At 45.6% G+C, this 21313-nt stretch overlaps 1 protein-coding gene and 1 long non-coding RNA gene across 3 annotated transcripts in view; both read right to left on the reverse strand.

Moving 5' to 3' along the window:
- Window positions 1–21313, reverse strand: part of OSBP2 (oxysterol binding protein 2) — a 180683-nt gene that overhangs the window by 99272 nt on the left and 60098 nt on the right. The gene's annotated exons all lie outside the window — the stretch shown is intronic.
- Window positions 1322–21260, reverse strand: LOC123588089. The gene is made up of 3 exons (XR_006707695.1): window positions 21096–21260; window positions 8972–8982; window positions 1322–1332 (listed from the first exon to the last, which is right to left on the reverse strand). It is a non-coding gene; the product is annotated as an uncharacterized LOC123588089 (long non-coding RNA).

The raw sequence follows: 21313 nt of genomic DNA on the forward strand, positions 1-21313 counted from the left end.
TTATCATGCAAACCATGGTGACCGAAGAAGTTTTTGTATACAGTTCCTAAATATTTAGGAGCTGTTTTGTTAAATGCTTATGTATACAGTTCCTAAATACTTAGGAGCTGTTTCGTTAAATGCTTATGGATGTTTTAATCATGAGCCTTTTGACTTTATTTCTATATTTTGGTGACGTCTATCTATGTACCCATTGATTAGGGGATAGGGTAGGCGGCTAGCTGGTATCTTAATAAAACTATTTACTGCAAAGGCTCATGAAATCCCCACTGGCCTGGACCCAGCCCTGGGACATCACTGTGACCCTCTCAGTCTTGCTGCTCTCTGCTAGCTAAGGCATCTGCCAGTCCACAATTTGTTTTTCTCTATCCACAAAGTGAAATTATGATTGACAACATATTTCACAAGACTGTGGCACAGATATGGTAAAGAGATAGGACTGTTAATATCTGGGAACCTGGAAAAGAGCAGTGTTTGAAACGGGGATCATGTTGCTCTTGACTGTCAAAGACCTTCCAAGCAATGGAACTTAAAAACCAATGAAACAGATCCTATTCCCCCTGGTTTCAGGGCAGCCATATGATACAATGAGGCAAGTACAGAGATAATAGAAGAAACATCCCTTAACTGATTTTTAAATTGTTGATCCAAGAGCTTATCAGTCTTGAAATGACCCTTAACCACATTTGCCAGTGGATTCTTAGCAAGTTACCACATCTCAAACAATTTAACATATAAAGTATTCCCCCACTTTTCTTTCTCTCTTCTCTTCCTCCCTTCTGCTCCCCCTCCCTCCCTCTGTCTCTCAAATACAGTTTGCTACATCCCTTAGGGGTTGTTGTTTGCATGTCTTAAGAGTCTTGCTGAAAGATTTCCTAAGAGCCATCGGCATACTGGTTATGAGAGCAATCAGCAGTAGAAACTGTGCTCTGTTTGTGTGCTCTATAAGACGTGTACACATGGGGCGCCTGGGTGGCGCAGTCGGTTAAGCGTCCGACTTCAGCCAGGTCACGATCTCGCGGTCCGTGAGTTCGAGCCCCGCGTCGGGCTCTGGGCTGATGGCTCAGAGCCTGGAGCCTGTTTCCGATTCTGTGTCTCCCTCTCTCTCTGCCCCTCCCCCGTTCATGCTCTGTCTCTCTCTGTCCCAAAAATAAATAAACGTTGAAAAAAAAAAAATTTTAAAAAAAAAAATTAAAAAAAAAAAAAAAAAAAGACGTGTACACAACCTTTCTCTCTTCTCTTCTTTCTCTCTCAACCAGCCCTCAAAGTGATATCTACTTGATAGCTCAAGACTAATGTGGAGCTTCTGGCTTTGTCCTCTTTCCTATCTCCCTCCAAATCCATGATGGATTGTGTGTGTGTGTGTGTGTGTGTGTGTGTGTGTGTGTGTAAATTAGATATGCAGCCAAAACTCCTACAAATGGGTGATGCAGTTTCAAGTTGTCAAATCTTTTCTATCCCTTCTCTCCCTTTCTCCCTAAAAAAGGGGTCAAACAGAAGTGCCACATATTTTCATGGGGCAAGGTCTTTCTGGAACCTGGGAGTATGTGGAGGCAGAGGGTGACACTTGAAAGGATAGAGACAATAAGCTCTGCGAGTCATCCAGCCAACCACTGCTTCCAGCCCAAGGATCACACGCAGTCAGTCACGGCAACAAACTACAAGTCCACCAAGCCCAGGGGCCTGTGCCCTCCTTCTGAAGCCCAGTCACCTTGTAGCATGGAGACAGAGTCACCCCCCACCCCCACTACCCTCCTTCTGAAGACAGCCATTGTCACATAGAGAGAGATGCATAAGAAACAACGTGTGTTCTGAGATTCACATCCCTCCTACCCCCAAATAACATGGCACAAAATGAAATTAAGCTGTGTTCTAAATGGAAGCAGAGTTTCCACCAGAAGAGGAGGCAAAGCTGCTACAGAGAAAGACTCTCAAGGGCAGAATCTGTTCTTAGAGAAAAGTTCATCCTGCCGTGTGCTCTTGGGGTTAAAACTGAATGAAGCCTGTCTACCTTCTGGTCATTAATGCTGCCTTCCAAAAGGCTGCATTCAAACCATCTCCAATCAAATCATTTCTTTCTCTTTAGGGTGACTTGGACTTGAGAGCCTCCAGTGGACTTTGGAGCCTTAGTCAATGCTTCTCCTATGTGGTGAACCCCAAGAGGGCACTGGGTTGTCCTGGGGCTCTTTTGATTTTTTTTTCTGATTTTGGTGTGCTCTGTAAGTTGATTTTTCTCTCTGAGAGTATCTGAACCGAGTTGGTGAGTTAATGGAAGGGAGACCTTGTTCCTCGTGTTAGCTACTAGCTCCTGGAACTGGTTGGAAGATGTGCAATCTGGAAAGATGAGCCAGATAATTTATAAGAGGAAACAGATTTCACTGGCCTGAAATCCTGGTGTTTGAATGCACAGAGGATGCAGTCTCCACCTGCTGGCCAGTCTCAGGCCCTCCCTCTCTGGTCAGGACTGGACTTCTTCCAGAGCCCCTCCCCACAACCTCCAGCATGCATCTCAGAGATGGAAGAATAAACCTTCCAAGATCCTCCATCTAAGCTTAAAAATAGCACAGTTCTTTCCAAGAGGGTGCAACAACCAAAAGCTGAAGCTTCACCAGTCAATACCAGGAGCAGACATTTCACGTTCATTTTTCCTTTATGGCACAGTCTCTGAGATGGCCAACAGATAGTGCAGGCATACAGAGCAATGGCCTCATGACAAGTCATTTTGGCCCTTTCATGGTATTGCATGTAGATTTGCCCAAAGCTATTAAAAATTAATTATCACTCCCAAAGAAACCCTGAATCAAAAGTCAATATTTACAACTTACTAATTAACACGGTCTTTGGCATGAGAGACTTATTACGCTGGAGCCATGGTGCTAATCTAATTTTACATGAAAGGAGACATGTAAATGCAGGAGCTCTGCAAGTCTGAGCCACAGCAAAATCATTTTATGCTCCTCTTTGAATCTGTCAGATTAAATCATACCAGAGGCCTTGGCTGGTTTGCCAGTCATCCCAGAGCACATTCAGCCTTCTAAGGGCCCCGAGTGAAAGGGGAATAATGTGGCTAGAAGGTCAGGGCCTGGCTCTGAGCACACCATCCACCACCAGCTCTCCATGCTGCAGGGGGCTGGGTTTTCTCCACTGAAGGCTTCTTCTTAAAGGAAGATCTCCCAAGGGAACTGGGTGGGATTCTGCATCCAGTGCCTCAGCAGCAATCTCACAGGGATCGACATGGCACTAGGGAAATAGTAGATAAGAGGGGATGGTATCACTCCCTTCCCCTCCCCTTTCCCACTCAGCAGGACATTTCGCAGCTGATCAAACTGTCCCCCCTACCAGCATCATTGCTGTCACTTGTATTGGTGCCATACAGGCCAGGCACAGTGTTGATACTTTACACATCCTCACAACAGCCTGATTCTTCAAATAATGGAACTGGGGCTCGGGAAGATGGGGGGTTGGGTTAGATCATTTGTCCCAGGTCATGGGGCTGGAAAGTGACACAGCTAAGATCCCAATGTGGTTGGGTTCTGGTACTGAAGACACCATAAGGAACAAACAGGACACAGAGCTTGGCTCTGCCCCATGAAGCTCTCAAATCCCAGTGCTTCTCTCCTCCCCCACTGCCAGTGCACCCTGTCCCCAGTCCTGCCTCGCTCTGACACACTGTCCACCCCACAGCCAGAGGAGCAAAGCTGAGAGAGCCAGGTTCCGGAATAGCACGTTTCTTACAGACTCAGCCCTTCTTGGGATCCAGCGGAGAGTCTGGCTGGGAAGGCCTTTCATGATCCATGATCTGGCCCCTCCAGCCTCAGGTTGGGACATCCCCACCCCATCCCAGCCTTCCCTGCTTGGGCCACTCTCAAACTATCTATAGCTCTCAGACAGTCATGTTCCTCTTCACCTCCAGACTCACTTTCACTTGTATTCCCCATACTTTACCAGGTCAATTCCTCCTTGACCTTTAGGCCTCAGCTTACACATCACTTCCTCAGGCAGCCTTCCCTGACCCTCCAAACTGGGCTAGGTGCCCTCTCCAGGTTTTAGCCTTATATGCCATCCACCGTGATTTTCTGTTGTCTGTTTCCTCACGGCAGGCAGCAAGGTCCCTGGCAGCAATGACTGGTTTTGTTTTCCATTAAATCCTCATCTCCTAGCACTGTCTAGCACAGAGAGGTGCACAGTAAATATTTATCATGTACCGACTTAAAATATACTAACTTCTATAAAATTTAGCAAGGAAGCAAGTTTTCTAACTCAGAAATATTAAGCACTGCTTTAGATATACGAGTAAAATTATTCAAAGAACAAAACATGGCCTACACATTACATGGGTAGAAAGGAAAAATTATCTACGATTAAGATGCAACCCCAAACAAAATCCCAAGGGGATACTTTAAATAAAACATATACTGATTCTAAAATTGATACAGAAGGGGGAAATCCCAATACATTTTTGAAATTAAAGTACAGTGTGGGAGGATTTATCTGACCAGCTGTCAAGCTACAGGGACTTTACTGTGGGATATAGGCAGAAGGCATGATAAAGAGATCAATGAAGAGTAGTATTCAAATGCAGAAAAAATTCTCCTGGGAAAAAGGAGATACACTTTTGGAACACATAAAATTAGATACCTACCTCATATCTTGCATAAAAACAAATTCCAGAGGCTATAACTTAAAACATACTCATTAATGGTCTCTCCTTTCCCAAGTGATTTGAATGTCACCTATATCACTAAGTGAATTCCCATAAATACATAAATCTATTTCTGGAGATGACATTCTGGTTTTAAGAATGAAAAACAAGGATTACCACCTACAGCATTTTATTTTTTTTTAAGTTTTTTTTTTCTTTGAGAGAGAGAGAGAGGGAGAGAGGGAGACAGAGAATGAGTCGGGGAGGGGCAGAAAGAAAGGGAGAGAGAGAATCCCAAGCAGGTTCCGTGCTCTCAGCACAGAGCCTGACATGGGGCTTGAACTCACAAACTGTGAGATCATGACCTGAGTCAAAATCAAGAGTTGATGCTTAACCAGCTGAGCCACCCAGGTGCCCTCACCTATAGCATTTTTGTAAGTAACCACAGACACGGCTCTGTGAGACTACTCACTCAGGAGAGGATGGTGGACGCTTAATGCCCACCTCTGAAAATGCTGTCCCCTGCTTCTGAAGCCTCTTCATGGGAGGAAATAGTCTTTCTGCAGATACATGCTGAAGACAACTTTCAATTAACACGGTCCTAAGTAATTACAGTGAACATTTCTGAGACCCACGCTCTCCTCTCCATCACCTGCCTGGCTGACCCAAGTAGGTGTGGCTCTGGGAAGCTTCCAGGGTTCATGGGCAATGTTGGTGAGGTACACCAAGTAGAGAGAAAAGGCACATTTTTCATCAAGGTGCCACAGTTTTTCTATTTCCAAAAGACTCTCCATGAATTGCATTCTTATGCAAACATTTGCAAAGGCAAAGATTTTATATGATCAGTCAGATTTGGGGAACAACACTGTTAGGAGTGTTATGGGGTTATTCATTTACCTTTAGACAGACATATGCTCTCTGAACAGGCCTCCTGTTCTGAGATGTGATATTTCATGTCCCAGGGGAATGAAAACAGACAGAACCTGTGTCTGCAGTAAGCTGCCTTCACTAATTCCCCCAGGGCACCAACGAAGAGGGCAGTATGTGCACAGGTCTCCTACTTCTTGAAGCATAAAAAACAAAAACAAAAAACAAATTAAAAAAAACATATAAGACACTATAATTCCTGACAAAACATACAATCATTTTTTTAAAGGCAAAATGATTGCTCATCAAGAAAGCCTGTGCTCAACATTTCTTTAGGTTGTCCTGGGATGGTAGACTCAGTGTCCTCCAGCCTGGCCCCTCCCACACTTCTGGCAGGCATTTAAATAGTACGTCTACTTTGGAAGACAGTTTGGCAGTTTCTTAGCTAAACATGTATCTACTACCCTACAGCCTAGCCATTGCAGTCTAGGTGTTTACCCAAGAGAAAAGAAAGCATATGTCCATACAAAGATTTGGACATGAACGTTCATGGCAGCTCTATCTGTGACAGTTAAAACCTAGAAAAAAACCAAATGTCTATATCAACAGGCAATGGCAGACATTCCGTCCAACAATGGAATACTGCTTGGCAATGAAAAGGAAAAAACTAGTGATACATGCCACAACACGAATGGATTTCAAAATAGTTATGCTGGGGTGAAAGAAGACAAATAGAGCATATACTGTACAATTCTATTTGTATACAATTCTAGAAAATGCAAACTAACCTGTTGTGGCAGAAAGCATAAGTGGCTATCTGGGGAGGTAGGAAGGGCTGAAGAGGAATTACAGAAGGGCATGGGAAGACATTGGAGGTGACGAATATGGCCATTATCTTGATTGTGGTGATGGTTTTGTGGGTGCATATGTATGTCAAAACTTATCAAATTAGACACTTTAAATATAGGCAGTTTATTTCATGTCAATTATACCTCAGTAAGGATTTTTTAAGTTAGTTTAGAGAGAGATAGAGCATGAGCATAAGCAAAGGAGAGGGGCAGATGGGGAGCAGGGGGAGAGAGAGAGAATCTTAAGAGAATCTTATGCTCAGCATAGATCCTGATGCAGGGCTCGATCCCACAATCCTGGGATCATGACTTGAGCCCAAATCAAGAGTTGGGCACAACTAACTGAGCTACTCAAGCCCTCCAGTAAAGATTGCTTTAAAAGACATATATTGAAGACCAAAATAAGTGGCTGTCCATCAAAGACCCCTGTGCTCCCCATGTCCTCCAGCTGGGACAGTGGCTGCAAGCCAGCAGGAACATAAGGCCTGGCACCTTCATGTTGTTGGACATCTCACGGCAGTCTCCCTGTCCACTGGGACCGCCAGCCCCAACTTCCCCTGCTGGGCAGGCACTCCTCCCCAGTCAGCCCATACAAAGCCAGTGCATAGTCCATCATCCACGCAGGGCCACCATTCATGTTCCCTGGGGAATCCTCCCCCCAACTGGCTAGGACCTTTGCAGGAGGCAGAGGTGTTCTGACATAATTCAATTTGTGACCATAGATCACCTTCTCGAGATGCTTTTAGGCAGGACACCAGCACCATAGCTAATAAAAATCCAACTCACATGCTTTATTTCCCTCTCCCTGAGGTTCAGTGTAGTAAAACTGCTATTCCAAGAAAGCAAGAGAGTACCTGGACTTTTAGGAATCTGCATTAATTCTTTCAAGCCCGCAGAGCTCCATGGCCATCTACTGGGCAAATGTCCCTACCAAATAATAAACAAAATCATCCTTACTTGTTCCTGTCCTTCACTATGTTCTCATCCAGGGGATGCAACAAGGCCTAGCTTTGAAGCTGCAAAAGTCTGTGTTTGGATTTTGGTGCCACCATGCATTCACTGGATATTTCCTGAGCATCTCCTATGGCAGGCCCTGAACTCAGCACTCTTCTTGAAGTAGATAATCTAGTTGCGCAGCCAGATGTCGATCAAAGCATCATTAAAGGCACTGAGGTCCTCCTCTGTAAACAGGGAAAATGTTCCCTCCCTCTCAGTGGGATTACTTGACTCATGGAGATGGTGCCCCAGACATGCCCTGCACAGAACCCAGCACTGCCTATGGTCAGTCTTAGGACCTAGGTGCAGGGAAAGGACGTCCCTTAATGGGTCTCCTTCCCTCCAAGCAGCCCAAGATCAGAAGGCTTCAACCCACTTCAGGGGCATTTTTCACAAAGAAACATGAAGAGTCAGTGTGTCTCTGGGGAGTGCAGGCTCCAAAGGAGACGTGGAGAGGTAGATGATAGATTTCCTGGCCGAGAGATCCCCAGGCTCCACACTGGCCTCTCCACACCCACAACTCAAGTTGAGGCCTGAGCCAAGGGACAGATGACTCAGAGTGTGGCAGGAACCACAGAGTCAACCAAATGCAGGAATGGCTGCCTTTGGGGGGAGGATGATTTTTAATATTAAAGTAAAATTAATACATGGCATTTACTTTTGGGTTGCTTGGAATGAGTGCATGAAGCCTAAGGAATGGGAAGGTGATTTGACAGAAGTTAGATCCACAAATGCCAAAGAGATTCAGTGAAAATGGTGTAATGGTATCTTAATGGCCAGGGTGCCCTACAGCGGAATGTGGAAAGTGCCAGAGCTACAGCCCAGTGGCATCTTACAAGCGTCGGTTTGTTACACAGAGTAGGGGCTGAGTAAAGCTCACTGATGACATTTGCAGCTAGCTGCTTTTCCACTCGCCGGTGCCCAAATTTGTCCCCAGGAACTGCTGCAAGGATAATCACTTCACTGTGTTTGAGAAGAGATGGATCACTATGGCATACTTACTGCAAAAGTATTGGCATGGGCATGCAAGAAATGATGCTGGGTGACTCGTGGTTTTCAGATAACTGCACCCTTCAGCTCACCCAGGGCTGTGAGCCCCTTAAGGGCTGAATGCTCAGCCTGAATAATCATTCAATTCAAGCACCTATGTTTGGTTTTAAATAGACTACAAATAGATTAAAATTTTTGCTTCATGTTGAATGAAAATCTGACTGGCACACATGAAATACTCCTCTGAAAGGAAAACTGACAAACAAAGGAATATTGAAGAGCAAGAAGACAGCCTGAGGAGTGGGGATGAGCTGGATTTCTGTGTAGGGAGGAGCTGGGAGCAAACGTGAGGGAGAGAGGACAAGCTAAGGTCAGTGCCACCAGGGATGGGCCAGGGCGGGTGGCAAGAACCAGGGAAAAGAATACCCAACCACCAAAGGGGCCATGGTCCTTCTGCCTTGAGTCTGTTCCTGCTGCTCAAGCACAAGACTGAACCCCTCCTTTGTTCCCTTGGCTCTATTTCAAATTCATTCTGGAAAGGAGCTGGGGATACTTAAAGGAAAAAAAAGGTGCTTCCTTTCTATCTGGAGCTTTCCCAGGGAAGGACAGGATATGTGTTGCTGTCAACCAGAGTCACTTCTGTCCAGCCACTGCAGCAACAAGTGCATCTAGGAGGTGCAGGGGGCCAAGGTGGTTAAGACAGAAAAGCATCAGTTTCCTGAGTAAGCTGAAGCCCAGCTGAACTACAGAAGCAGGCCAGGTGGCAGTGCTTCCTGGGATCACCTTTTGGAAGCTTTGTCAAATGTCTGTGGAATGCCACTCGGTGCCGGGAAGTGGGCACAGGGAGTAAGTTAGAACGTGGTGCTGGCCCTCAAAGAACCCACAACCCAGATGTCCAAGCTGTTAGGGTTATGCACAGCCCCCCAATAAAACAAGATTGACCAGTCGCCCCCAATTTATGAACACTTATTTGTAAATTATACACATGTTGTACTATTTGACTTAACCCTTTATGCTCTAGTACCCTCCTGCAGAGCACTCATCCCCTTCTTGAAAACAACTGGGCTGGGGGGCAGTGGAATCAAGAACCACAGTACCATTTGCACCCCCTCCCCAACACAACTTTTCCTAGGAAAGCATCACAGGAGAGGACAGCTGCATGCATGGACATTATACTCTTAACAGGCCATAACTGGAAGCTGCTCGGTGTCCAGTCGAAGGACAGCAGGGTAAGAAAACTAGGGCTAGAAGCAAGCATAAAAAGTGATCAGCCAAGGCCGCAGAACAGCCTGGAATACTAATGCTGTGAAGCTGAGTGAAATGAGAATGTGTTGGTCACCACAACTTCAGCTGTGTGGGGGTAGGAGTGGAGGGTGGGATATGAGTGGGGCCCCAAAGGCATGGCCATGGCTGGAATCATGGCATTACTTTCATTTCTTCTTTCCATTGTCCTTTAATGCCACTACAATGTCTTTAATAGCACAGGAGGTTGTTTACATGAATGGCAGAGATTGGTTTTTCTCACTAGTTCTCTCCTCCTCTCCTCTTCCGAAAGAGTATCGATTTCCTACCACCAGCTTCCTACTTCCTCCCTCACCTCCCCTAGCTTCCAGACTGATGAGCCAGCCCAGCTCCACTAATGGGGCCTCTGTCTTCTTGCACTTCGAGGCTGTGGCCATCATTGCCCTCTTTCGGCTCAAGGTCCTGTGGGCTGTCACAGTGGACGCCACACCACAGCATTTTTCTCCTGCATTTGGTTATCAATCAATGGCCTTGAGGTGCTGTGGCATCTGAGAGACCCTTCGCCCAGTGTGACAGAGCATTTCTATACAAATGGGAAGTAGTGAGACTTTTACATGAGCTGTGGCAAAGGATTAACACACAGACATTTCCAGGAAGTACTTTCTCTTAACCAAGACATCCATTTTCTGCTAAGGACAGTGTAAACTGGAAGCTTTATGAGGGATAACTTGGCAATGGAATCAAAATGGAAAACACGCACCTGATCAAGTAATTTCTTTTCTAAGAATTAACCCTTCAGAAATAATCACACTAATGCCAAAAAAAAAAAAAAAAAAGAAAGAAAGAAAGAAAAGAAAAAGAAAGAACAGAAATGTTTGTGCCAGTACTTTTTTTTTGATAATAAGGAAACATTGCAAACAGCCTAAATGGCTAAAAAGTATTTAATTAAATTATGCTATATCCATTCAGTGGAATATTATGCACCATTTAAAATTATGTTATAATTAGATATTTAAACAGGTGATATTAAAGAATTGTCATTTCAGGTGTATTAGTGGTCCTGAATTTACACTTTTACAAGAGTCCTTGTTTTTTAGAGATACACAGTAAGCTGTTTACAGATGGGGCTTTAAAAAAAATAATAGGTGGGAAAGAAGATTAAAGGAGATGGGGGAAATAGGGAGTGACTGTTTAATGGGTATGGGGTTTCTTTCAGGGGTAATGAAAATGTTTGGCACAAAAACAGACACTCAGATCAATGGAACAGAATAGAGAACCCAGAAATGGACGCACAAATGTATGGCCAACTAATTTTTGACAAAGCAGGAAAGAATACCCAATGGAATAAAGACAGTCTCTTCAGCAAGTGGTGCTGCGAAAACTGGACAGCGACATGCAGAAGAATGAACCTGGACCACTTTCTTACACCATACACAAAAATAAACTCAAAATGGATGAAAGACCTCCATGTAAGACAGGAAGCCATCAAAATCCTTGAGGAGAAAGCAGGCAAAAACCTCTTTGATCTTGGTTGCAGTAATTTCTTACTCAACACGTCTCCAGAGGCAATGGAAACAAAAGCAAAAATGAACTATTGGGACCTCATCAAAATAAAAAGCTTCTGCACAGCAAAGGAAACAATTGGCAAAACTAAAAGGCAACCGATGGAATGGGAGAAGATATTTGCAAATGACATATCAGATAAAGGGTTAGTATCCAAAATCCATAAAGAACTTATCAAACACAACACCCAAAATACAAATAATCCAGTGAAGAAATGAGCAAAAGACATGAATAGACACTTCTCCAAAGAAGACATCCAGATGGCCAACCAACACATGAAAAAATGCTCACCATCACTCATCATCAGGGAAATACAAATCAAAACCACAATGAGATACCACCTCACACCTGTCAGAATGGCTAACATTAACAACTCAGGCAACAACAGATGTTGGTGAGGATGTGGAGAAAGAGGATCTCTTTTGCACTGCTGTTGGGAATGCAAACTGGTACAGCCACTCTGGAAAACAGGATGGAGTTTCCTCAAAAAATTAAAAATAGAACTATCCTATGACCCAGCAATTGCACTACTAGGTATTTATCCAAGGGATACAATACAGGCATACTGTTTATAAGGGGCACATGCACCCCAATGTTTATAGCAGCACTATCAACAATAGCCAAAGTATGGAAAGAGCCCAAATGTCCATCGATGGATGAATGGATAAAGAAGATGTGATATATATATACAATGGAGTATTACTCGGCAATCAAAAAGAATGAAATCTTGCCATTTGCAACTATGTGGATGGAACTAGAAGGTATTATGCTAAACAAAATTAGTCAGAAAAGACAAATATATGACTTAACTCTATGAGGATTTTAAGACTCAGAACAGATGAGCACAAGAGAAGGGAAGCAAAAATAATATAAAAAAAGGGAGGGGGAGGGGCGCCTGGGTGGCTCAGTCGGTTAAGCGTCCGACTTCAGCTCAGATCATCATCTCACAGTCTGTGAGTTTGAGCCCCGCGTCAGGCTCTGTGCTGACAGCTCAGAGCCTGGAGCCTGTTTTGGATTCTGTGTCTCCCTCTCTCTCTGACCCTCCCCCGTTCATGCTCTGTCTCTCTCTGTCTCAAAAATAAATAAATGTTAAAAAATTAAAAAAAAAAGGGAAGGGGATAAAACATAAGAGAATCTTAAATATGGAGAACAGAGGGTTACTGGAGGGCTGTGGGGGGGAGGCTAAATGGGTAAGGGGCATTAAGGAATCTACTCCTGAAATCATTGTTGCACTATATGCTAACTTGGATGTAAATTTAAAAAATAAAATAAAATACAGTAAAATATTTTAAAAAAAGAAAAAGTGCTTTGGAACTAGATAGAGGTAATGGTTGCATGGCACTGTAAATGTGCTAAATATCATTAATGGTGCATTTTATGTTATGTGTATTTACCACAATAAAAAATAGTAATAGGGAGTACAGAACATGGGGTGAGATAAGATTGGCTGTAATTGATAATTGTTCAAAAGTGAGTGATAAGAACATTGGGCTATATGTGTGCATTTATATACATTTATGTAACTTGCTAGGAAGTTTATGCAATAAGTGATGCCGTAGATGTATTAGCATGGGATGTCCACAACATGCTGAGTTTAGGGACTCAATTACAAAACTGAATACTGGGAATTTCCCCCAATGATGTGAAATTATATACCTAGATCTAAATGCACATATATGCATAAATAAAATGTTTGTGGGGTGCCTGGGTGGCTCTGTCAGTTAAGCATCCGACTCTTGATATCGACTCAGGTCATGATCTCACAGTTTGTGAGTTCAAGCCCCACACCAGGCTTCTTGCTGACAGCATGGAGCATGGTTGGATAGATCTCCCCCTCTCTCTGCCCTTCTCCCATGCATGCTCTCTCTCTCTCTCTCTCTCTCTCTCTCTCTCTCTCAAATAAATAAATAAACCTAAAAAATAAATAAAATGTAATTCTGTTCAGTAAAGAACATTTCAATTTCACAGCGATCATTTCTGGGTTAGTAGATTTGAGGAGATTTTTCTCCCTTTTATCTATTTTTTTCAGTATGGTTTACTCTTTTCTTTTTCCACCGAGTATTTTTTATAAAACAATAAAGCTTTTTTTATTTAAAGGCAGAAATGCACTTCTAGAATCCTGATGGAATGGTCCTGGATAATGGCACATTCCTAACAAAAGCCACCTGGAACCTGGCACTTACTCCACCAATGACAATGGCTGTCTATGATGACCATCGCCTCATGGAAGGGCAGAGGAGGGCCCAACTTTATTGTTGAACACCTCTGCCAATGACAACCCCAACAGTGACCCCCAGGCACTCTTTCTTGACCATATTCCTCCAGACTCATAGCCACCCTGTGAAGTCAGCTGGGCCAGGACCAAGGCTGTCCCTATTTCAGAGATGATGATGCTAAAGCCAGTGCCCACATACCACAGCTGAGAAACTGAGGCCGGACCCAGCCCCACATGGACTCTTCCTTCTCCCAGGAATGATTCCTCATTAGTGGTTAGGACCCTGCTGCTGGGGGCTGAGGCCAGCCGCCTACCCAGGAGGTAAAGACCACTATACATTGATCTTGCATAAAGAAGCAAAACCCTAACACATGTAGTATTGCTCACAGCCAAGTGTTTCCAGCCCCTACTGCATTTCTTGTGAACAGCACCCACTGGAGGGCTAAATACGGTGACCACTGTTGGTGACTTAGCAACTGCCCATTCCTAAGGACACTGATGCTCCCTTGCGGTCTCTCTAGATTAGCTGCTTGGAGTTACCGTGAAGTCCCTCCTGATCTCCCACATTCCCGGTAATGCCCTTCAGAAGGACATGCTCTTCAAACTTGGCTCTGTAGGATCCCCCTGCAACTTATCTGAATGGCCTGAAGGCTCCACACCCAGAAAGTATGAATGAAAGGAACCACTGTGTCTGGTCAAAGCACTGGACACCCTCTTCTACATTCATTCTTTCATCTATTCTTCCTCCCTCCATCCCTTGCTTTATCCACCCAACAAATAGTTGCTGCATGTCTACTCTGAGATGGGAGAGGCCTAGGCACCAGGATTATCAGGGAAGTCAGACATTAAACAGATAAGCACACAAGTGTATAATAACCACAGTGTGGTGAGCTCTACGAAGGAGAGGCACCAGGGGCTGGGAGAGCACCCGCTGCAGGTGGGAAGCAGCTGGGCTGGGCTGGGCTGGGCTGGGCTAGAAGGTGTCCTACAGAAGAACACTCGTGACATAACAGCCATTCTGTATGTGCGTGACACTGCACAGTGTGTGGGGCTCACACCAGCTGTCTAACTGCCTAGGGGCTCTCGTTTCCCTTCTACAGACAGGAACCTGAGTTCCAGAGAGACAAAGGCAACAGAGGACAGCATTCAGCTGAGGAGAGGGAAAATCAGACCTTACCATGGCATCAAAGCCAGGCCTAACCAGTCACTGGCTTCCCTGGAGCCAGCAGGAGCTGCTAATAGGATGGTGGGGCTCTAGGGCTTCTGTGGCCAGGCCCTGAAGGTGACTCTTCTGGCAGAGCTCACAAGACAGCTATGAATAGGAGCTCTCTGCAAAGGCAGAGCTGCCTCATCAATGACAAGATGTCTCATGGGCCAGTCTGGCCTCCCTACTTCTGGTGTTTAACAGAGATGAGGAAAGACGGGTTCATTGTAGCTGCAACTCTTCCAAAGCAGGCATGGCACCATGACTCAAGAGCCTAATTAAAATGAAAATCCCATTCCTCAAGAGAGGCCGCCTCATCTCTGAGCAATCAAGTGTTTCCGACTGCCTTCTACAGAAAAATGTAAGTAAGGTATGCTGGCAGGAGAGGAAAACCCATCACTCAGTCATCTAAAAGCAGAACTCGCCCACCAGGATCTCAGCTTGCAGTCTCTATCCTGGCCCTGCACAAACCCACTAGGAGGATTTCTTCTCTTTCTATAGAAGGCTGCGTCCCAGGCTGCAGGAGCTGCCAACTCCTGCCGGGGCAGCCAGAGGTAGCCCACATTCAGCCTGGCTCTCAGGGCTTGTGGCTGCCTGTTGGGTCAGCTTCACTCTTCCCTGCTCCCATCTGGACTAATGCAGCCTACAAGCATGCAGCACTGTGCACACCAAACATCTGAGTGCTGGACAGAATGTTCTTTCTGCATCCAGGCATTAGGGGTACAGCTTTTGTTCTTTCCATGAGAGAAGAAAGGACCCCTAATGTGGGGGCCCCTGGAGAGCAATGCCAGCTAAACAGGCAAGAGCAAACCCAGACCAAGGTCTGTGAAGCCTTCCAGGGAGGTGGGGAACAGGGAGATCATGAAAATGGCCAGGCCCTGCCCCCTGTCCAGCCCTTGCCACCCTCAGGCTCAGCCTTGGTTTCAAAGCTAATGCTGACCTCGGGTGACAGCTCTGGACCAATGGTTCTTAACCCTTTTGCAGTAGAATCTACTTTTCAAATATATGTCCTTTACCAGACACCACCAGAACAAGGGAAGCTACTTAGGCTGACAGAGTGGGAAGAGGCCAGCCCAGAGCTCCCCCACCCCCCCCCACTGGCCCAAGGTGCAGGAATTATGCCAAGGCCCCGGGCTGCCAGGGCCACTGTGCCCAGGTGTGCCACATGTGGACCGTGCTGCTGAGAGCCAGTCTCCATTGAGCCCAGCTCTTTCCGTGCTCACAAGGCCCTCCCTGACAACTCAGCCACTTTTGAGGAGGCTACAGAAGTTTCCATGACTCCTGCCTCTGCTTCCAGGGGACTTGTCTTGCCCCCCAATGATTCTCTTCCACAATTCATGGTTATCGCACCCACCTGCTGGCCTGGCCTCCCTTCAGAGCCGGGTGTGAGCTCACTGAGGTTCCTGGGTCTGGGCTGGATGTGGGCAAGGGGCAGCCACAGAACATGTAGAACCCATACAGCTGCTGTCTGCCCTCTTGTTCTTTTTCCTGCTCCTGCTCCTGCTCCTGCTCCTGGTGGGGACAGTGAGGGGCCACTGGATAGAGGCTGGAGATGGTCAGGGTAGGGTCTACAGAAGAGGTCATATCTCAGAAGGATTTCAGAGGGGGCAGGATTTCTCCCTCACTAAACACATTCAGGTTGCCCTCAGGTATGACCCTGTCCCCTCTAGCCACACCTGATGGGACCAGGACTGGGTACCTGCTCCAAGCTGCTCTGGGGCCTCTCACCCAAAAATTTGAAACTGGGGCACAGAGACAGCAGCACAAAGCTGGGCATAGCCAGGGCAGGGCAGGCCCACTGGCAGAACAAGGTTATAGGAGGAACACAGAAGCCCACCTGCACAGGGGAAGAAAACAGAGGGGACACCAGAAGAGAGCCAGAAATGGAACAGTCAGAAGCAGCAGCTGCCAACACATTCGGTCCCTCTAGGATACACCCTGGGCATAACTCCCTACTTTTCCTTAGGATAGTTTGAGTGGGTTTTAATTCTCTGCCACTGACCCTGAATAGAAAATCATGACAAAATAATTTTTTTTAATGTATGTTTATTTTTGAGAGAGAGATAGAGTGTGAGCAGGGGAGGGGCAGAGAGAGAGGGAGACACAGAATCTGAAGCAGGCTCCAGGCTCCGAGCTTTCAGCACAGAGCCAGATGCTTGAACTCACAAGTGTGCAATCATGACCTGAGCCAAAATCGGACACTCAAACGACTGAGCCACCTAGGCTCCCCGACAAAATAATAATTAAAAATTAGTAAACAGGTCCCTGTCTACAAAGGTGCTTCCAGTGCAGTTAGGAGACATCCCCACATGCATGAGACCATCACACACAGATCTGTGGCCAACTGGGGATATGGGCTGAAGAGCCAAGGAAAGTGGGTGGTGGTAATGACTGACATTGATCAACTGTACCACGTGGTCCCCCTCACCTAGAGTTGTTTTGTATTCTTTTATTATTGTTGTTCTTGTTATTTATCCTCATAACCATCTTGTGATACAGATATTATTCTTCCCTTTGAGAGGCAGGGAAATTGAGGCTTTGAAGGTCTCATCCAAAGTCACAAAGTGACTCAGAGCAAAGCCAGGATTCCAAATTTTGCACCCCTTTTACTTAACCACACCCCTTCACGACACCATGCAATTGAGACTCAACAACTTCCTGGGAGTCCAGCAGAGCCCAGCCTTCCACATCTATATCCCAGAGTTCCTAGCCTTGACCTTTCAAAGTTTATCTCTAAATCAAATCTCAAACTGGCAAAGTAAGGTGCAGAAGGAACCCAGGAAGATGTCCCAGACAATGTGTCTTGGGCTTACGTCACATGTCCTCACCTGGCCCCCTGACCCCCTCTGCCTTGGGAGCTAGTGACATAGCGAGCTGACAGCCTCACCTGTGTCCAAGCCCACAGATGCACAAGCAGGTTAATATCTAGATGGTAACAAAATATAAGCCTATGAATCTGATAATTACAAAGGAAAGTGCTATTATGTCCTTCAGTTACAAAGAAAGCAATTAGTAATCAAGGTAATTCCCTGGGCAGGAAAACAACGCTTAAAACCATCTTAATGGTAAGACTGTATCAAATGTAGACAGTGACTGTTTTATCTACTTTTTTAGTCAAATGACTATGACCTACTAACCCTCTTATGACGACCACCTCCCAGTGCAAATACATTTCAGAATTCCTAGTTTCTGCTGAAATAAGAGGGGCATCTTTAGGCTGGCTCCTGGGCTTAGGAGGCAGGCAGAGGGTCTTAAAGGAAGAGTTGGAAGTCAGAACAGACACAGCCTATCATCCTCACTGTGAAAATCCAACTCAATTTCTCTGAGGACTGAACATCAATCTCTTTAAATTCTGCACATACGTTCAAACTCGCCGGTGACCCATTTACCCTGAGCCTCTTTCAGCTAGCACTGATTTATATGAGTCCCTCGGGGGTAAGCTGCTGCCATCTGTGTGGGTCACAGGGTCACATCTAAATCCAAATTATCAACACCCCCTACAGAACAAATATCATCACGTTGCTAAGTTCCCTTCTGGTGCCTCTTGCCCTTGTTACTTGAGAACTGACTCTAGCTCATGACCTGCTCTTTACCTCGCAGAGCCTCCTGGCAAGGCCAAACCAACAGGAGTCTCCATCCTTCCATGACCTTCTGAGCCATGCCACGCCCTGCTTCTTTGTGAAGGGCCAGAATTTTCTCCCAGCTGAGGGATGCTAACTTCCTCTTTGGTTTTTTCAGACTCTGAATAAAGCCCTGCCTTCTCTGCTGGAAGTACAGGTGTGCCCCCCTTTCTCAGTCACTGCCTTCCTATTTCTAATTCCCTTCTACCCTCTTGAGCACCAGTGAGAGCACTGGTTCCCTTAAATAAACCTCATTCCAAAGCACTGTTAATTTTTTAGATGTGATAACTGTATTTTGGTTATGTTAAATTTTAAAGAATGAGTCCTTACTCTTTTAAAGGTGCATCCTGGAGCACATGGGTGGCTCAGCCAGTTGAGTGTCCAACTTCGGTTCAGGTCATGATCTCACAGTTCATGAGTTCAAGCCCACATCAGGCTCTCTGCTGTCAGTGTGGAGCCTGCTTTGGATCCTCTGTCCCCCTCTCTCTCTGCCCCTCCTCCACTTGTGCTCTCTCAAAAATAAAATAAAATAAGATAAAATAAAATAAAATAAAGGTACATCTGAAATATTGACAAATGGAATGACATAATGTCTGCAATTGGCTTCAAAATGACACAGGATAAGGGAAGAGGATGGAGGTAGAGACAAGGTTGAAGGACAGGTGTTTGGGTTCCTGAGACTCTTCTGTCTACTTCTCTTTATGTGTTAAATTTTCCATAACAACAAAAAGGTTTTACAAAATCCCCTCCCTGGGATTTTACAGCATCCTTGAGTCCAACTGTCCCACCTGAGCTTTTCTCTGCATCCTTTTCAATTGGCACATGTTTACTGAGCAACTACTACACTCAAGGTATTGCTAAAGCTGCAGAATAAAATTGACTGGCCCTGCCAATGAGCCCTCAAGATGTTGTCCTGTCCTGCAGAGTCCTGTCCTTTGTTTGAACAAAGTCTCCAAAGCTTCATTTCTCCAACTGGGACTGATTTTTCTCTCCTCCAAGCCAAGGTGGACAGTCAGGGCCTCCCCTTCCCTGGCCACATGGAATGGAGTGAGCCCAGCTTCCTGTCCTGGCATCACTAAGGGGATACCAACTCCTGTTCTTCCCTCACTCCAACTGAATGAGGTGGCCCAGGTGTGGGGCAGGGCACAGAAGAGTTTCAGAGAAAGAGAGGCTGACTCATCCACATTTTGGAGGGTTTGGGTGAGGTCAACCACTCTGTTTAGCAACTTGTGGGCAAAGGACCAAGGGCCAAGACATGTCCTGCCTCCCTTCAGGACCAGAAGCATAGAGAGAAGTACTGAAACCACTAGAGGCTCAATGCATGGACATAGGACACAGCCTTGTCCAAAGAGCTCCAAACCAGAAACCAACTTCCTTTCCAAACTAGGCACAGATATGTTGATTTGTTAAGAAGTCTGTGCAGCATTCTCAGGGAAGTCTGAACTCACAGCCAAAGTGGGGAAGGAATTTCCACCATGAGCTGTTGACCTATCAACATGCAATTTGCTGCCCTCCCAGGTAATGTTAGATGTTTCTCCTGGGGCCACCATAGAAATGGAAGCCAGTCCTGTCAGTCAGTAACACCCTTCACTACCATCAACTTCAATAACCAATAATTCACACCCATATTCCCATTCTCTCAGTTCAGTAAGGACCAGGAAGAGAATCTGATGAGTAAAGGGTATAGCACTCCCAATATAGATACAATCTCTCTTCTCAGGTAGAAAAAAGGCTGCACCTATGCCTGGAAAACAGGGGCCAAGAATTTGGATACGAATGCACCTGGTGATCACCTTACCCTGTCTCTTTTGCCTCTCTATATCCACTGCATTAAATAAAAATGTGGGTAAAACAGAACTAAATCCCCATTCCATGGAAACCAGGAAATTTGGAAATGGAGGAATCAAGCCAGCTGTGGCAAACAATGCAGGGAGTCTGAACAGATGATATTTCTTTCTTTTTTTTTTTTTTTAACATTTATTTATTTTTGAGAGACAGAGAGAATCAGAGTGGGAACAGGGGAGGCTCAGAGAGAGAGGAAGACACAGAATCCAAAGCATGCTCCAGGCTCTGAGCTATCAGCCTGACGCAGGGCTCAAAACAATGAACCATGAGATCATGAGCTGAGCCGAAGTCAGATGCTTAACTGACTGAGACACCAAGGTGCCCCTGAACAGGTGACATTTCTTAACATGAGCATTGTGTGGAACACTTATTAAAAATGGGGATTCCAGAAAAACACAGGGGTTCCCAGGCACCACATGACCATGACATAAGAATCTTGGTGGTCCTCCCCTAAGACTTTTAACATGCTCATCCCAGGGTACGTTAGGCCCACCTACCAAAGTTAAAGAGAAGTTACTCAGGTTGTGTGTGTGTGTGTGTGTGTTGTTTAATCAATGCCAGTCAATATTTTATTAACTTAGTAAGCTCACAAGAGACCTCATTACACCTTCTGGCCAACTAGGCAGATAGGGATCTTCCTCTTTGGGACTGAGGGATCTGAGAACTAATAACTTGAACGTGACTGCATTTTCCCTTTGTGCTAAAAAGGCCACAGCCCTGTCCCCACCCAATCTCTAGGGATTGAAGATGGAGGCAGTGGCCACAGAAGAACCCACCATGGCTCAGTACTTGCAGGCATTCTCCAAACATTAAAGGACAACTCCTTGCAACAAGACACCCTGCATTTGAGGAAGTCATTCCTTCAAATGGAAAGAGAAGAGTGTTGAGCAGTCCAAGAAGAGACCACCATTTCTCCAGGCCACTTGCATCCCAGCACACAAAGGCAGCAGGTTTTCCAGGAACTATTTACAGAGCCAGAACAAACCCACGTTCCCCAGGAATTTATTTCCACCTCTGGAAACCAGGGCAAACAGGGACAGAAAGAAAGCCTTTGAAGTCCTACCTTTTAGAGGATTTTCATTTTGGAGCAATTGGATGGCAGACTGCCCAGATATTCTTTAGGGTCAACCCCTAGGGCCAGTAGCCACCCATACCCCCCTCACCCCCTTGCTCAAATGCCAGCCTTGGTTGCTCTACAGGCAGAATCTGGGATGCCTGGGATAATTCCAAGCACTGGGCTGTGATGTCAGAATAGGGCTATGACATCAATGTGAAGATAGG

Source organism: Leopardus geoffroyi, chromosome D3 (genome assembly GCF_018350155.1).
Source record: "Leopardus geoffroyi isolate Oge1 chromosome D3, O.geoffroyi_Oge1_pat1.0, whole genome shotgun sequence".
Classification (NCBI taxonomy): Eukaryota; Metazoa; Chordata; class Mammalia; order Carnivora; family Felidae; genus Leopardus; species Leopardus geoffroyi.